Source organism: Lepidochelys kempii, chromosome 15 (genome assembly GCF_965140265.1).
Source record: "Lepidochelys kempii isolate rLepKem1 chromosome 15, rLepKem1.hap2, whole genome shotgun sequence".
Lineage (NCBI taxonomy): Eukaryota > Metazoa > Chordata > Testudines > Cheloniidae > Lepidochelys > Lepidochelys kempii.
In genome coordinates this window covers 23,702,719-23,720,461 of record NC_133270.1, presented here as the reverse complement: position 1 = coordinate 23,720,461, position 17,743 = coordinate 23,702,719, and positions in this window count along the sequence as shown.

The following is a 17,743-nucleotide window of genomic DNA, read 5'->3' as shown; positions in this document are numbered from 1 at the left end:
TCCTAAAATAGTATGTCCGGCTAGATCTTCACTGCAAAGTGTGTGTTTATATGGAGACAGCGAACACCAAGCAAAATGCTGGTGGAGATAAGTAACTGGAGTTTTTATCTCAGTGGAGCTATTAGAGGTCAATCCTATCTCCCCCACATATCTGGCATTTATCTCTCGTAGCTCTGTCCAGTATAAATTCCAGTGCTTTGCCTCCATTAGCATTTTAGGTTGTGATAGTTGTCCCACTGTAAATTCATCCCTTCTGCAATGAAGACCACCTCAGGTCTGTAATTACTGCACTTCTCACTTGTTGGCAAGCTGTAACTTTTCGTTAATGTGCTACTAAAGCTTTGATCAAAAAGGTTCTTTTTTAAAATTTTGAAGGTCAAGAGGAAACTTGAAGTGGCTTTGAGGATGGTCTCAATGGGCAAACTTCAAGAGTGTGTTTACTTCTTTAAACCCTTCAAGCGACTTGTGTGTCCAAAACTGAGCTGGGAATTTTTGCAAGAGCAGGTGATCTCTCGAGCACTGATCCTTCTTGCACAAGAACCTCCTGGCTTGTATGGATTTTGATCATTTGTACCGGCTGAGCCACAAGATGCAGAGATGGAATAAAAATACTTTTTAAGATAAGGATGAGAATTTTTTATTTTCAGTCTCACTTCTGTTTCACTTCAGATGTTTGATTACTCTCTCTGGACCACTCATCCCTATTTAAGATGATAAATAATCACAGAATATAGATTGTCCTCATGAGGGGAAGCAGGGGTGTTGCAACAAAGAAGCTGTTTCTGTTAATTGCCTCCAAGACTGCACTTGAGCCCTGGAAATCTTGAGCAGCTGTATTGCCAGGCTTGGACTGAATAACACAGGCAGGGTTTCTTCTCTGGGAGGTAGAGGGACAAAAGTGCACCTCCTTAAAGGAACAACTCAATCTTTCCAAGGATGAGGTGAGTTTGAGGATAAACACGGTCCCTAGAAAATGTCTCATGGGACCAGTGTAATATATAGCCACTAACAGCTGAACTCCTACCACTTGCCTTCATGTTGCAGAGGTATTCTTAACTAAAAGTGGGTGTGTGACAGGCAGGTGTCTGGGGACTTTGCCTGGAGCAATCTGGTTATAAGAGGGGGTTTGCTAGCCATGGTAGGCAGCCCACCTAGGAGAAGGGACTCCAATTTCAAACTAAGAATGTCCTAGCCAGCTGGCTTGTAAAAAGTTGTGGCAATCGCATGTGATCTTTGGGCCTTTGTCTTCAGGGAGTGAATCAGTACAATGTTAAGGTATCCCCAGGAAGCGACAATAGAGAGAAACAGCTGTGGCTACAGTGAAGAAAATGGCTTATGAATCAGCTGACAAAAGATAGAATACATGTGATGCCTCATTAGGAAGGACAACGAGAAGCCTATAAAACTAGATAGTATAGAGTTAGTCTGTGCAACAATTTAAATACCTCAGTTCAGTGTTGAACCATAGTGGAAATGGGGATGCAAATGTTGGGAGCTGCATGAAGAAATATATGCCAAATAAACTAAAGCGCAAAGTGTAGAAGATCATGATTAGGCCAGCTGTGACATACAGGTGGAAATGTTGGGTAATTAGGAAGTGAGAACTACTTCATGCTGGCAAAAAGAGTGCTCAGGTGGTTACTTGGTAAGACGAGAGCTGATAGGCTATGCAATGAAACAGAATGAGCCATGATGCTCGTAAAAGCTGAGAGAGTGTCAACTCAGCTGGCTAGGTCATGTGAGACAATAGTAGTCATGGGACAAAGGTCATAAGGAAGATCTAGGAAAAAGTGGTTTGAGATGCTGAAGGAAGATGAGAAGAAGGTTGGTGTCAATTTGGAAGATGTACTTGAGATGAAGATGAAGAACAAGAACTGTTGCCCCATCTTGATGGGATAAGACAATGAAGAAGAAAACTCTTCCCAAGGCGGGGGATAAGACTAAAAGAAACATCATAATCGTAGGGACAGCGATTTTGGGGGCAATCCTCTTCCAGGGAGAAAGCTTAGTAGGCAAGTGTTGCCCCACTGGGTTGGGTAGTAGGCTTGCTTCAGGGAGCTTGCTCAAGGAGTCCACACCCCTCGAGTGCTGTGCAGTTTTGTTCTCGGGGGGTGGGGGGGGTGTCTCCATTTGCCTTAGCATTCAGGAGGTTAGTGGGTAGAAGCAGGGAGGATGCAGGATCATGGCCATCTGTGACTGTATCCCTGTGTTCACCCTTTTTACAAGACTATAATGGATTTTGTACAAAGTATGCCTTGTAAGTTTTCATTTGAAAACTTACAATGTGCTGATCATTATTGTCCTGGTAAAATGTGTGGTAACATTATATGTAAAAAAAAAATATAAGATTCTACTGTATAACATTGAAACACATTTCAAGTTTAGAAAAGCCGGCATAAACCAGTTCCTCAAAGACAAAAGGCAAACTGATGCCTCAGCCAGGTGTCGTCAAAATCAAATGGACCATCACCTGGTTAAGCGGCCATTCTTTGGCAGGAAAAAAGGTGAGAGAAATTTACATGTTAGCAAAGAAACAGCTGGAAGTTCCCTCTCACAGACTGGAGATGATTCTCAAAGGGAAGAAATGGGCAACAGACGCTCCAAATGATCTCTCCCTTCATCTCTACTCACGGCATCAACACCTGAAGGACAAAGAAATTAACACTGATCTAGGGGAGGGGTCCTGGCTGAAAAGTTTCTAGCCAGTAAGACTGCTAAAGCATGTGGTAAGAGAAACCTTTGCTTTGAATTCACTTAACTCTGGTATTAGTTTGCGTTTTAACTTTATTTCTTTGTAACCTATTCTGACTTGCCTCCATACTAATAATCACTTAAAATCACTCTCTGTAGTTAATAAAACCTGTTTTATTGTTTTACCTTCACCCGTGTGTGTGGCTGGGGGGACTTCATTTGGGATAATATTTGTGCATGTCATTTTCTATTAATGAAATGTCGGACTTTATCTGAGCTTGTGTTGTCCTGGAGGATACTGAGCAGTACAAGACACTTCTTAGGGAAAGTCTAGGACTGGAAATTTGCTGGTGGTGGTCCATAATGTAATTGATGGGTTGGTGGCCAATCTAGGGAGGGGTGATTTACATGATGGAGGCTGTGTGGGGGCAGGTCAGGAGCGGTTGATCTCACAGCGAAGCGTTGTGAAAGACCCCCCCCAGATTGGAGAAGCAACGACACAGCTGTCCATCAGTTCAGATGGTAGCCTGGGTAATGTGCCACCATCCCAACACACAACCCTGTGTGGAACTCTTCTGCAACTGCTAATCTAGCTCTCCACCTTGGGAGGATGCAGGCCTGGAAACACCTTCCTGGCTTTTGGGGGCCGGTAGAGCACTGTTGCGAAGCCAAATCTGTTGTCTCAGTGGAATTTTTCTTTACTGGCTTTGAAACTAAAAAAAAAAAAAAAAGTGTAACAGAGTAGTACCCCCAAAATCTTAGCTTTTCTAGCAACGCACTTGTGCATATGCTTAATCTTATGTATAAGAACAGTTCCACTGCCTTCACCAGAGATACCCGTGCTTAAAGTTAAGTACATGCTTGCTTGTGCCTTATACTTCAACTCCCTTAGATCCATACATAATCCCTTTAATTGTCCGTTATGAACAAGCAAAGGGCTGTAGCAAAAATTAGTCAGGTGTTGAATATGCAGTTAGCAGCAGTATTGTATCCGTGCCCTCACAGCCAGGCAGCCCTGTCTTCATGATGTGAACTGAACTATTGATCCAACTCTGAGGTAGCCCTTTCCTCAGACAGGCCCTGCCTGAGCTGGGTAAGTGAATAATGCAGGCATTGTGGACAAGAGCTTCAGGGCCACTGCGGAACGTAGAGATCTTTCATTGCCAAATGAGATCTTGAAACAAACCAGTTTCCATGTAACTTTCTGAACTGTGGCAGAGTTGACACATCTGTTCATCATGCCGGTATGCTGTACACTTCCATATAAAGGCCGTGCACCCTCTAGAAACGTAGAGAAGAGAGTTGCTTAGCTGCCAGTAACCTATGATTAAAAGTCCCTCCTATATACTTTGAATTCCATGCTCCTCCAGCATGCTAAATATAAATTTTATATTAACTGTGTATATGTAGTCATTAAAACTTCATTACACTGTTCTTTAATTCATGCAAAACGTCTGGGGTTTATAGAGCACACAGATCCTTATAAGTAATTTTGGACTATTTCATTTATAAAAACCAGATGGTTTGGAAACACACATGTTGATGACCTACCCAACCTCTAGGCATAGTATATGTGTGCGTGTGTTTTCAATAATGTCTCCTATCAAATGCATGGTAGAAAGGTTGATAACAGATGGAATTCGATTTCTTACAAATTTCAGATTTTAAAATAGTTTGGAAATGGCTTCAGTGCATAAACCCAAACCTTGATGTAGGATACTATGCTGGTGTGCATTTGCATTTGCTGATCTAAGGAATGCAAAGAACTTTAGAACCATTAAATTTACCCTGGTAAGTAGGCAAGTAACCTCTTTATACCTCAGTTGATTTAAGGACCTGATTTTCACAAGGGCTGAGCATCTGCAACTCCCGTTGAAGTCAGTGGGATTTGTGAGGGCTGAACATCAGGCACTGAAATGACCTACCTAAGGTCACCTGGGAGAGGCTCTGGAAGAGTTGGGAACAGATCTCCGATTTCCTGAGTCCCACTCCCACATTTGAACCACTTTTTATTAAAGCCACCACCACTAAAACTCGCCAAAGGCAAATGCAAATCTCTTGTTGTTACATCTACAAGTTTGGATGCACCAGCTATATTCCACCCTATTGGGGAAAGTACAGTACCAGGATGAAGCTGGTATATGGTACAGGGGCAGACTGACTGTTTCTCGCAGGGGAAGTAGAGGGTTCAAAAAGCTTCTTTCCTTCAGGTCTCCACCCCCACCACATATATGCCCTGTGCCATAGGCACCCACTTCTGCGGCACCGGTGGGTGCTCGACCCCCCTCTCTGCCCCTGCCCCTAGTCGACTCCTTCTCCAAATCCCGGCCCTGCCTCCTCCCCTGAGGGCGCCACGTTCTCCCTCCTCCCTCCCAGAGCTTGTTACACTGCAAAACAGCTGTTTTGCGGTGGCAAGCCCTGGGAGGTAGGTGGAGGAGCGGGGATGCTGCGTGCTCAGGGGAGGAGGTGAGGTGGGGGGGAAGGGGAGGTTGGCTGCCGATGGGTGCAGAGCACCCACTAATTTTTCCCCATGGGTGCTGCAGCCCATGGAGCCAGCGCCTATGCCCCGTGCTGCTCCTCCTCTTAGGAGCTGGCACACTGGGAATCTTTGCACTTAGGGAGGTGAGAACAGTGTTGCCATCGGCAATAGCCTCCTCCAGTAGCCCTGGGAGGAAGAATTGGCTGGATACCAAGGTGGGCTGACGCTGCAGCCTTCGCCAGGGTGGCGCAGCAGCCAGGCGTCCCCGAACTTGCAGACTGATTCCCGCTGGGTGCTGCAATGGTGCACCACTATCAGTGAGTGGCCGTGTCTGATCAGCATATCTGCCTTCACAGCAGACTCAGCTAAGCTCTTTTGACCACAGCGTCCCACTAGGAGCTCATGTTCCGCTGATCAGCCACCATGACTCCCAAGTTCTTTTCAGAGTCGCTGCTTCCTGGGGTAGAGTCCCCCATCCTGTAAGTATGGCCTGAAGACTTTGTTCCTAGCTGGATAATTTATATTTGGTCATATTAAAATGCATATTGTTTGAGCCCAGCTTACAAAACGCTCCAGATCACTCGGTCTCGGTGACTTGTCCTCCTCATTATTTACCATCCCTTAGACTTTGTGCTCTCTGCAAACTTTATCAGTAATGATTTTAATGTTTTCTTCCAGGTCACTGATAAAATTAACTAGCATAATGCCAAGAATTGACCCCACTGGGGCCACACCAGCAGCACTCTAGCTCAGTGATGATTGGCTGTTTACGCATACATTTGAGACCTATCAGTTGGCCAGTTTTTAATCCAATTAATGTGTGCCATGTTGATTTTTGTATTGTTCTAGGTTTTTACTCAAAATGTGTGATACTGTATCAAATGCCTTACAGAAGTCAGTGTATTTCAGCAACACTTACTTATATCAACCAAATGTAATCTCATACCAAAATCTTTACTAACTTGATATCTTTTCTGTAAACCTTGTTAATTGGCATTTAATTAGATTACTCTTTTAATTTGTTGTTGAGTCCCATATCAGCTACTCCATTATTTTTCTCAGGATCAATGTCAGGCTGACAGGCCTGTAATTACCATTTACTCGTTAAAAATATTGGCACAACAATAACTGTTTTCAAGTCCTCTAGCGTTTCCAGACTTGTTGAAAATCAACATTAACAAGCCCTCGGCCAGCTCTTTTAAAACTTTTGGATTCAAGTTATCTGGAGCTGCTGATTTTAAAAACATGTAGCTTGTTTTTAAACATCTGTTTAACAGCCTCTTTAGTTACTATGGGAATGGAGAAAGTATTTGATCATCATAAATCATGACATGACTGCATCTGTTTTTTTCGCCAAATACAGAACAGAATATTTATTGAACACTTCCATCTTTGCTCCATTATTATTAATAATTCTACCATTTTCATCTAGGAATGGAGCAATGCCATCATTAGGTTTCCTTTTGTTCCTAATAAGATACATGAAAATCTCCTTCTGATTGTTAGCCATAGTTTTATCTGAGGCCTTTTGCTTCCCTTGTGAATTTTCTACAATTCCTAGCTTCTGATTAAATTCATTATTATTAACTTCCCCTTTCTTCTGTTTTTTATATATGGGATTTCACTTCTTCCCTTCTAAGCCAGGTTGTTTTTTTAACCCGTGTGGCCTTCTTTCTCAGCTGTGGGATTGTGGCTTTTTGGCACGTAGTAAAATGTTCTTAAACCGTTCCCAATTATCATTCACATTTTTCTCTTTAAATTCTTTCTTCCGGCTGATTTTTGTTCATAATTAATGCATAACTCATCCAGTTGTGCATTGTTGTTTTATAATGCCTCTGCTTTTGTCATTTGGTTTAAAACATGTACTTCCCCTCATGCTTACTTTTTTAATAATTAATTTCCCTTTAGTGGTAGTTCTCCAAGAGGAAATAAAAGAAGCAGGAACACAACAGCCTGTACTGGCTTCAGCTGATAAAAAATCCGTATTGTATGTGCAAGAGAAAGAGATTGCTTGAGTTACCTATTCAGTGACTTTAAAAACACAAAAAGAAAAGGAGTACTAGGGGCACCTTAGAGACTAACCAATTTATTTGAGCATAAGCTTTCGTGAGCTACAGCTCACTTCATCGGAATGCATCCGATGAAGTGAGCTGTAGCTCACGAAAGCTTATGCTCAAATAAATTGGTTAGTCTCTAAGGTGCCCCTAGTACTCCTTTTTTTTTTTTTTTTGCGAATACAGACCAACACGGCTGCTACTCTGAAACCTGTTTAAAAACACAGGTAGTTGCCTGATGGAGTGGACTTTCCCTGGAGCCATTATTGTCTTTCAGGTTAATACATACAGTTTTTAAAGTATATTATTTACAAGGTAGCACTGTCAGGGTCTAATAGGTAAATTGGTGCTAAAATACCATTTAAAATGCATTAGAGAGCAGTATCAACACTTTAGATATGGTTTATTATGTTATGGAGAGAGAGAATCCCAGGACACAACGGCAGCGTTAAGTTTCTTTAATACTATTTGCTTTGTGGATGGCTCTAAGAGAGAAGTGAGATCCAGCCAAGTCCTTGCTAAAGGTGCACACGTATCATCGTCACAACCGTCGCTATCTCTTACATCTGTCGGAGTCCTGGGCCTGTTCTCTCTTGACATAGTTGTCATACTGACAAGCTGAGGAAGTGGCAGGTCAGAGTGACAAACACTCAAATTCTTTAGTGTCACCAGATATTGAGGTCATGTTGCTAACTAACCCCATTGTTCTAGACCGTTCATGTGTGATTGCTGAATACCAATCAGGAGCTGAAGTGGGGAGAATATAAGGAACCACCATACTGGGTCAGACCAATGGTCTATCTAGCCCAGTATCCTGTCTTCCGACAATGGCTGATGCCAGATGCTTCAGAGAGAATGAACAGAACAGGGTAATTGAGTGATCCATTCCCTGTTGTCCAGTCCCAGTTTTTGGCAAGTGGAGGTTTGGGGACACCTAGAGCATAGGGTTGCATCGGTGACCATCTTGGCTAATAGCCAGTGATGGACCATGAATTTATTTAATTCCTTTTTTAATCCAGTTACACTTTTGGCCTTCAAAACATCCCCTGGCAATGAGTTCCACAGTTTGACTGTGTATTGTGTAGAGAAGTAGTTCCTCATGTTTGTTTTAAACCTGCTGCCCTACTAATTTCATTGGGTGACCCCTGGTTCTTGTGTTATGCAAATGAGTAAATAACTGATCACTTTCACACCATTCATAAGTAAGGTGGGTAGCATAAGACACAAGGGCATCCTCCCTGAGGAGCATTGCATCCTTTCTATTCATTCAGGAGAAGACCGATAAACTTGTCAGACAGAACTAACGAGCCCTAATGAATCTGTTGTAGTCGGGCACTTGGATTCAGTGATCTGCACTTCTAGCCACTAAAGAGAAAGTGCCTTAACACAGTGGGTTGAGGAGAGACACTGACCCTGGTACCAGCCTGGAGGGCTAATTATTTTATTTGAAAGCATTCTGTCTGCTTTGACTCAGTTTAAATGTAGATTCACCACTCTGATTGAGAGGAATTTAAATAGTATTTGAAGTAGTATTCTCTCTCTCCCCCTCCTGGCACCAGCGATTCCTCTCCTCCCACTAACTGCTCTTTATTCAGCTTTTAAACCATGGTGCACTCTGTGACTCCACCCACAAAGGTTCACGTTTGCCAGAACAGATCTAGTCTGCTGTCTCTCTACACCTGAACTTTGTCTCCCTTTAAATATTTCAGTCTGTGGCAAGCAGGTTGCCTGGTTCAATCTCTCATCTCGTCACTGACAAAAACAACTTCCCTCAGTATCTTAGTCACTGTCTAGTTCTCAGCTGTCTTCCCCAGAGCTGAGATCTTTATTTCACCTGTGCCTAATTCTCTCTCCAATTGTACTGCCTTCTTGAAGATGGAGTATTTCTAGCTTTAAAGGACCAGGGTTTAATATATGAAGAAGGTCTGATTTCCCTTTCCTCCAGATGGTATCTTTGTTTTTATTTTTAAGTGAAAACTAAATTTGGTTAATTGTAATTTACTGAAAAAATTTCAGTGCATGTCTGTAAATCTTCATGAAGCTACAATCACATACTGCAGAATAGGGTGGCTCTAGATATTTGGAGACTGTACATATTTTTCCTTGCTGGAAATTAGGGGCCTTTTTAGATTCAAATAATAAGATAATCAGCATCAGTTCAAGCATCTTTCTCAACATGATCTGTGTGAGAAGTGGAAGTGAATCTGTTACGCAAAGCAGAGGGCAACAGTCTCTCAAGTGCCATGAGGGAGTCAGAGTGGTTCGGATAGAATCGTTTTCGTCACAGAACAATAAGAAATCCCAAAGTTTTGATGTAGCAGACAGCAGCCGTCTGCACAAACTCTCATCATTACTTCTGATGGTCACAGGGATTTTGCCAAGCAACCTGACAGAAATGCATTTCACAGCTGTACAGATGATGGAGGGGCGATGCGGGTGGGGAATCCCTAGCATGCCATTTATAACTGGGTTACGTAGCGCGTTAGTGAACGTTTAATTGGATCTAGTACTTCCCAATGAGAAGATTTTAAATAAGTCATGTCTCTCTTACTACTTTAGGCAGGTGTTTTTGCAAGGTTCGAGAGCATTATCTCTGCCAGCATGAGGTTAATCTGGAATCGGAAGATTAGGGTTGGAAGAGAACTTACCAGGTCACCTAGTCCAACCCCCTGCTCAAAGCAAGACCAACCCCCAACTGACTGAGTTCCTTGGAAAAACCTTAATTTCTAGTATTCTTAGTAAATTACTGTACAATAGTAAATGTAACAGAACACGTAGTTGATTTTTGTAACTACTATGGAGTTTGCTCAAACTATCTTGCAGCTTAGTTCTTTCATTTGGTGCTACTGCAGTAAAGAAAAGGGACAATCAGATCGACTGGTGAAAAGTGCATTCCAGCATGGTTTCTGTTTTAGTTTTTACAAAGAGGCCATTTATAGCAGTACTAGGATATTAAGATTCGAGCGACAAATTATCCAAAACATTCCTTCCTTTCATCATAAATCTTCATGCACAACTATAAACAATTAATTATTTGATTGATGCTCTCCAAGATGGTCCTGGGTATCCTCTGGTTGCTGCAGTATGGAAGGAGTGAATCAGAAGGGATAGGTTCATAGCAGCCACATGCGCCGTGCTAGGTATGAATGTGTACAGTGACCACTAGGCGGTAGAGGGCGAGGAGAGGTATATGTGTCTGTGTAAACAGGAAACACAGATCATGGTGTGCTGGGTCTATGTAAACCCTACTGCACAATAGGGTGACCAGATGTCCCGATTTTATAGGGGCAGTCCTGACTTGTGGTCTTTTTCTTATATAGGTTCCTGTTACCCGCCCCCACCCCCGTCCTGATTTTTCACACTTGCTGTCTGGTCACCCTACTGCACAATGCAATCCATGTGAACACAGTGTTCACAAGGTCTCAGCAGTAAAACCAGCTGAGGAAGAAGCTCAGGTTGGTATTACTACCGAGATCCAAGAGCAGGGTTGATAAGACATTAGCAGTGTTCCAACTCTCATGATTTTGTCATGAGTCTTATGATGATTGTTTTCCTGAAAGCCCCAGCTCCTGGAATCAAGTGGATATGTGATCATTTCAGCCTTCATTCTTAAAGAAAATAAGTTTTTCTAACCCTCCTGGCTGCGTAGAAAGCTTCAAAATGTGACCCTAGTGGGCCCCAAAGGCTCAAAAAGCAGAAGGCAAATTAAAAGAACACCCCATCTATTATTTCTACATAATCTCACGATGTTTAAAGCCAATTTCATGATTTTTGGTGAACCTGACTCATGACTTTAGAATGCTTGGAGTTGGCAGTATTCAGTGCTTAATTTGTAACGAAAGAGGTTCTGGGGCTCAAGCAATTAGGTGCCAGGGCTCAAGGAATGTTTAAAATTTCATAAATGATACAGCAAGTCCAGAGGTACTGGGGATATGAACTACCAAGCTAGAGCTGCCGGAGCTCAGCCCTGGCACAAATTAAGCTCTGGCCATGCTGCGTTACTGAGATTGACGTCCTGGGAGTAGGTCTGTGACAGGCAGGGGTCAGAGTGGATGATGGGAGTCTGATATTGTTTGATTTACTGTTCTTTGGCATGGTGACTTTCATATAATGTGGTTTAACTGACCGGTCCCCCTCATCTTCACACAGTGGCTGGAGAATCCTGTTCGCTCTCACTCCGATATTTGGAAAAGCTTCTAAAGTTTTGCAAACTGTGGGGCAAATCCGGGTCTCACTGAAGGACTAAATTTTGCTGGACTATAATGGGACCCAGGGTAAACCTGAGTGGGAACTAGTGACGTAGACTACTCAGGAACCAGCCTGCCTTTGTTGGGTTTTCTGGTTACTTGCTTTGCTTTCTCTTCCTTCTCTACAGTTTGATCTCTCCTCTCTACTTGAGTCCCTGCTCTTTTCCACTTTCCAGAACAGTTTGCTGAAGAGTCTGTGATATCACACAGGAATTTGGTACGACGGAAGGATGCAGAGCACTATTAGGGGGAGTGTAAACGCTCGAGTTTGGAATTATACATGCACCCAGAACATTGTCTGGGAGCTCGCCAGGGCCAGAGTTTGGCCTGAGCTCTGCAGGCTCTGTGGCCAGATTTCAACCTCCCTTCCCACCTAGACTACAAGGACATTTGGATGATCCAGGGGTTTGGCTGGGCCTATTAATATTGGTCAGCTGTGACCTTTGGATCCAGATCTGGGTTTAGAGTCTGATTTCCCCTCCCTAAAGAGCAGAAGTGTTTGTTTGGCTTGGTAGTTCGGGCTCAGGCTGCTCTCTCTGCTGAGTACTCAGCTAGGGGTGATGCTAGCTAGGCAGTGAGGCTCTGTTATTAAGCTCTATCTGTTCATCGCCTGCAAAGGAGTAGGTAGCATGCTTTATACCCAGTGAAATGCTGCTGCCCAAGAGCTCATCTACATGTAGAGTTGCACCAGTTTAGTTTAAGGTGTGATGTTTTAAAAACCAGTTAATTTAAACTGGTGCAACAGGCTGCATGGACCCTCTCATTTTAGTTTAAACCAGGCTTATTTAATTTAACTTAAATTGGTTAGGAAGAGGTTAAAGCTAAACTGAAATAAATTGCTCTTAAACCCAGCTAAGAATACATACACAGGTTTGCACTGGTTTAAAGAAAGAGGTTTAAAAATGGATTTTGGTTTAAATGGGTGCAATTGTTGTGTGTGTAGACAAGCCATAAGGAGCCAGTCCTGAGTGTACCTAAGTGATCTCCATCCAAGAATTTTAATTCTCCTAGTTCTCATGCCTAATAAAATATGGTAGATACATGACACTTCATGTATTAATGCAAGTGTGTAAGGCATGAAGAGAGATTCTTGTACAGGATTAGTTCTTATAGTGCAAATTCAGAGTGAGGTTTATAAATTGACCTGGTTATCTGGGACCATGAAACCTATTTCACGCTTTGCGTTAGGGGTTTTGTTCCTGTTTCATGAACCATTTTATTGTCACAATGTGTGGGGTGGCGGGGGTGGGGAGGGAGACACACACCCGTGCACGTGCACACACGCATGTGAACTTTCAACACAACTAGGGTCTCAGCAGGCTATTACCAACCTGTGGAATTGTTGGAAAGTTGCGATGGGCGAGATCAATGTGTCAGATTGCTATCCCCCATCATCAGGAAATGTGTTAGGGAAAGGCATTATTAAACTCCACCGGTGTGAATTGGATTACAAGTGCTGCTGAGGCAGGGGAAAAAAAGACACTACCATGTGTTTCTACCACACACACACACGAATTGCCAGGGTTTGGGTAATGAGAATAATCCACATGCATTGCCTATGGGAAAGGGCCTTTTCTTAGAGACTGCGCTGGGAAGACAAGTGCATGTCAGCTCAGTCCTGTTGGTTTTGTTCTGCAAACTCAACAGTCACTGGCTGCAGTTATGGCAAGGTGCCGGGTGTGAATGACGCTGTAGAATCAGGCCTGAAACTCGTACTCAGGTTAGACTCCTGTTGATTTCTATGGGAGTTTAGCAGGCTGAGGAGACCGGCTGAGTGAGTTCTGAGGCATCCATGCTGCTTGAACAAACCATCATGTGCTCAGTTCCCTGATCCCCTAAAATTTAAACTACTGCACTGGCAGCATGGAATGGAACGACGGGGAGAGAGTGTGCGTGAACTTTGTAAAACTTCCTACCAGTTTTAACTTTAGTGGCTTGGGGATGATAGATTGATTTAAAGAAAAAAGACCCCACTCCCACCCCCAAAACCTCCAGGCAAAACAAACCCCATGGAAAAATGATTAAACGAAGAGATGGCCATATACCATTTCCAATCCATGTTGACATGCACGGTGAAACCTGTAATTAGATTGAAAAGATGACTGACCGTTCCCATGTCATAAAAATATTAAGACTTCACCACAAGAATGGAATTTTCTTCTAGTGTAGCTCTATTGAAATGTTGCAGGAGGCAAGTTAAGGTATTTTTTTATAGCCCTCAAGACGAGCAGGTTTCTCCCCAACTATTCCTTACCTTGCTCGCTTTAAAAGTCAAACCGTAACATAAGTGGAAAGATGAACTGGCTTAGGACACTATGCTGGAACTAGATTGCATAGGGGTGCTGCCACAGATGTCCCATCTGATCATGGGCTAGTCACTTAATCTCTCCTTGCCTCAATCCCCATCTGTAAAATAGGTCTAGTATTTCCTTTCTCCCACCCTTCATGTGAGCTATTTGGAATGTAAGCTCTTCAGGGCAGGGGCTGTCACTACAGTGCCTTGTCCAATTGCTTTGCACTGATCTTGGTTAGAGCCTGCAGTTTGTACCCTGATACAAAGAATGTCCAGACTTTTAGAAGGGAGACTTGAGTATTTTTCCTCCTTGATTTGGGGTGTTGGGTTTTTTATCCTGATGTAAAACCCAACTTCCTGCCAGGTTATGTATCACATAATTACTGTCATGTACAAACTTGAGGAAAGAACTTTTAAACCTGTGCAGATTCTGATGCGACAATTCTATTCGGTTTCAGTGGGTACCTGATTAACCCTGTAAATTGAAACTCCAAAAGGTCAGTGCTTCTGTCTTATCACTGTATTTAATTTTCCTTGCTTAGACTCAGGGGGAGAGAGGGGAAAGGGACTGGAAAAGATTTATTTAAATCCATGTATGGATTGAGTGTGAGGACGATAACATTTTTTTTTTCCTAAATGGCTTTAAACACACAGATAGTGCTGGTTTACTTTATTCCTCTTATTTCTATCTCCCGGGGTTCTGAAATGGAAACATGGTTTTGCAGTGTAAGAATAGCTCAGCCAGCCAATGTGGCAATGTTGTTTTTCATTTTTTATGATCCTAAAGCTGGCTTAATATAGATCCTACATTATGTAATTAGGGCTTTGTCAAAAACGTGATGTCTGAGCTGCATCTGTAGCAGGGTATTTCCCAGAATTAGGGGCATCGTAAGATGGTGCTGTATGTGCATTAATAGCTGAGGGAAGAAACCTCCAAGTTGACATCAGTTGGAACTAGACTCCACAAGAATAAGTTCAGGTCACAGGAGAAATCACTTCAAAAGAAGAGAATTGAATCACTTGCTGAAATCTTCAGGGTTCACGCCCCCCCCCCCCCATTCCCGGCTCTAAGTCTCCTGTACCATTTTTTATATCTTAAATGTTCTCACGGGGCATGTTTTTCCAAGGGTCTAATTATAAACTTCATTATAATTGTTCATTAGTTTTATTTTGTTCAATTAGTTTAACAAGTTGCCAAATGAAATACAAGGCAGGCAATTAGCTTGATATAATTGTAATGAGCCCCTCAAATTGGGTTACCAAATACGTTCTTTTATAGCCCATTTTTTTTCAATCAGGGACTGATACCGTAAATGCTCAGGGTGTCTCCTGATCTTTCTTAGTGGAAATTTCCCTCTGCTGTTAAAGTGGAGAACAAGACAAGAAGAAAGAGAGAAGCTGAAACATCTCTTATCTTCAGCATAAGAACCTAAGAATGGCCATATGGAGTCAGACCAAAGGTCCATCCTGTCTACTGACAGTGACCAGTGCCAGGTGTCCCAGAGTGAGTGAACCTAACAGGTAATGATCTAGTAATCTCTCTCCTGCCCTCCATCTCCACCCTCTGACAAACAGAGGCTAGGGACACCATTCCTTACCAATCCTGGCTAATAGCCATTAATGGACTTAACCTCCATGCATTTTTCTAATTCTCTTTTAAACCCTGTTATAGTCCTAGCCTTCACAACCTCCTCAGGCAAGGAGTTCCACAGGTTGACTGTGCACTGTGTGAAGAAGAACTTCCTTTTATTTGTTTTAAACCTGCTGCCCAGGAAAGGCTTCAGTGTTACTGAAGAGACCCTATAAAAATTCAGTACACTGAAGACTTTAAAAATATCTATCGTATTTTGCAGTACATGACAAACCTTACCATGCCCTGTTATGATCTCAGAGGACCCTGACTGTGACCATTTGCGGTAAGAAAGGAAAGTCCTGGAGAGTGTGTGTGGGGGTGTGTGGCAGCAGGACAGATGGGTGAAACGCTCCTGTAAGTCTGAGTCAATCAAACTTAATGGTCCAACCACAGTTAGTCATACTTGAGACTGTGAAATTCTTCCCAAGAGTTCACACCCCACCCTGTTGCGGGAGCTGCATAATGTTATCTCCATTTTACAGAGGAGTAAACTGAGGCACAGAGCAGTCAGGGACCAGATCCTGTCATGAGCTCTGTGCTAGTGCGGGGATCTAGAGCAATGAATGAGATTTCATCTCACTAAAATTATTATTTGTATTACAATAGCACCTAGACGTCACTTAGTCTCTCTGTGCCTCGGTTCCCCCACTGTAAAATGGGGATAGTACTATGTCCTGTCTCCCATGCTTTCTCTGTCTTGTCTGTTTGATTTGGCAGGGACTGTCTCTCACTGCATGTATGTACAGTGCCGGTAGAGAGGGGCTCTGATTTTGGGTTGGGTCTCTTGGAGCTAATGTCCTATAAATGATTCCAATAAATATTTGGCTGGATCCATTATAGGTGTGTTTAAACTTTCCTCTAAGCCATGGGGAATGGTCTGCTGCTAGGGGTAAGTTACTAGGCTTGACGGACTGAAGGTCTGATCCTATTTGGGAAATGCAGTGTTCCTGAGTTGTGACATAGCAATGGGAGTTGACCATGATGAACCCTATGTTGTGGGTTACTGAATTCAGCCAGTCAGGAAATCAGAGGGTTAACATTCAAGCTCCAGCCTTGGATCCAACTTGTTGAGACCTAGCAAATGAGACCACAGACCTTTTTCTTCTATTACATTTGAAATTCACTGGGGGAAACCGGGAGGAAACTTCCTGTGACAACTGAGGTGTGACTCAAGCACTTCTGGGGAGCTTTTAATTGGGGTGTGCAAGAAAAAAAAAAAAAGGGCCGGTCCCAGACTAAATGGTTTTGCATATCTTGCTGAAATCACAACGGAGAATATTCTGTGTGCAGCTGAACAGAAAGTAAAGAGCCCGTCTGTGAAGAGTGCAGCAGCCTTCAAATATCCACCCGGAACCGATGTATTCTTTGCAATTCCTTTCCTTTTAGAACTTGTGTGTTAGATGAATAAGTGACCTCCGTGGGAGAAGATCTGTCTAAACTTTATGACATGAGACACTTAAAATCGCTGCCTACAATAAGCTTTGTGTCAGCTTAGTCTGAGAACAGGGAGAGTCACTGGCTGAGAAGAAAGAAGGGTCAGGACAACGGGGACCATGGATATTACAAAACTGTATTTCTCTCCTTGTCCAACTAGCCTGACATAGAGTGACACAGTAACTCCCTTCCCTCCATTGAGGGAGGTGGGAAGGCTCCTGACAGGCGAGTTGGCTTCTCTCAACATCACTTACATTGGACATGCAGATGTTAGAAATTGGGCTCCCCGCCACTCCAAAGGCCTTGTCTCTCTGCAGGTGTGTTCATCCCCTTATCACAGTAATGGGTGTTCTCTTGGAATGGCTGTGGGATTCCTAAACATCCTGTTCTTCGACCGCTGGTTGTGGTGTGAATTCCACATGTGGGTCTGCCTGAGGCCGGAAGTTTTCCCAGGCAGTCCCCATTGACCCGCATGTGAGCAATATCTTCCCTCGTGGGCCTGGCCAAGCGTAAAAGAGGCAGGGTGGATCAACATCACTCCCAGTTCCTTCTGACCGCTGCGTGGCCTGAGTCGGAACCCTGTTCTCCCTCGCTCTTCTAATCTCTAAAGGAGCTGTAGATATTTAGAAATCTTAGTCTACATAGTCCAGTATAGCATAGAAACCTCCCCTTCTCCAGTTGGGGAACCCCCTTTTTATCCTGGGGACTATGCCCAGGGTCTCGGTCTTCAAGAACTGCCTCTTCACTGCTTGTTAACTGGGAGTTAGTCAAGATGCAGCGGCCTAACCCGTGACAGCACAGCCATGTTGTTGATAACATGCTGCTGTCATGCCCCACATCTGCGGCGGGGCTGTATCTGGTATCCTGAGATCGAGTGCTGCAACTCACTGCCTCGTTCTGTGCTTGCATTCA